Source organism: Penaeus monodon, chromosome 29 (genome assembly GCF_015228065.2).
Source record: "Penaeus monodon isolate SGIC_2016 chromosome 29, NSTDA_Pmon_1, whole genome shotgun sequence".
NCBI lineage: Eukaryota > Metazoa > Arthropoda > Malacostraca > Decapoda > Penaeidae > Penaeus > Penaeus monodon.
In genome coordinates this window covers 31,002,106-31,002,552 of record NC_051414.1, presented here as the reverse complement: position 1 = coordinate 31,002,552, position 447 = coordinate 31,002,106, and positions in this window count along the sequence as shown.

The following is a 447-nucleotide window of genomic DNA, read 5'->3' as shown; positions in this document are numbered from 1 at the left end:
GTAGACTTATTTGATAATTTGTAAGTCCTTTTTAAAAGCAATTTATATTTTTTAGAGAGAGATTATGAAAGTATGCATTATTTAGATGTATTATATCTTTTAAGATTTGTAAAAGAAAAATGCACTAGTTAGGTATTCATCCATCTACAAATTTTAAATTTTAAGTGTTCTATTTTATCTGTTTACTTTCTTTTATATAATTGGTAAATATCAGGGTGACATAAATGTTATGGGCATTACAATAGTTGCTACACAAAGTACAGTAGATCTTGTATCCTTTGAGAAAACATTGTCGGGTCCAAAGTTTCAATGTTTCTCATTATATGTGTTTTATTCACAAACTAAAAGTGAAAAATGGTCAAGAATTTCCAAAACTGAGATGTCAAGACTGAATATAAATTTCTTATTGTACCCAAGTGGTACTTCTTTCCCAGTGACTCTCTTTTT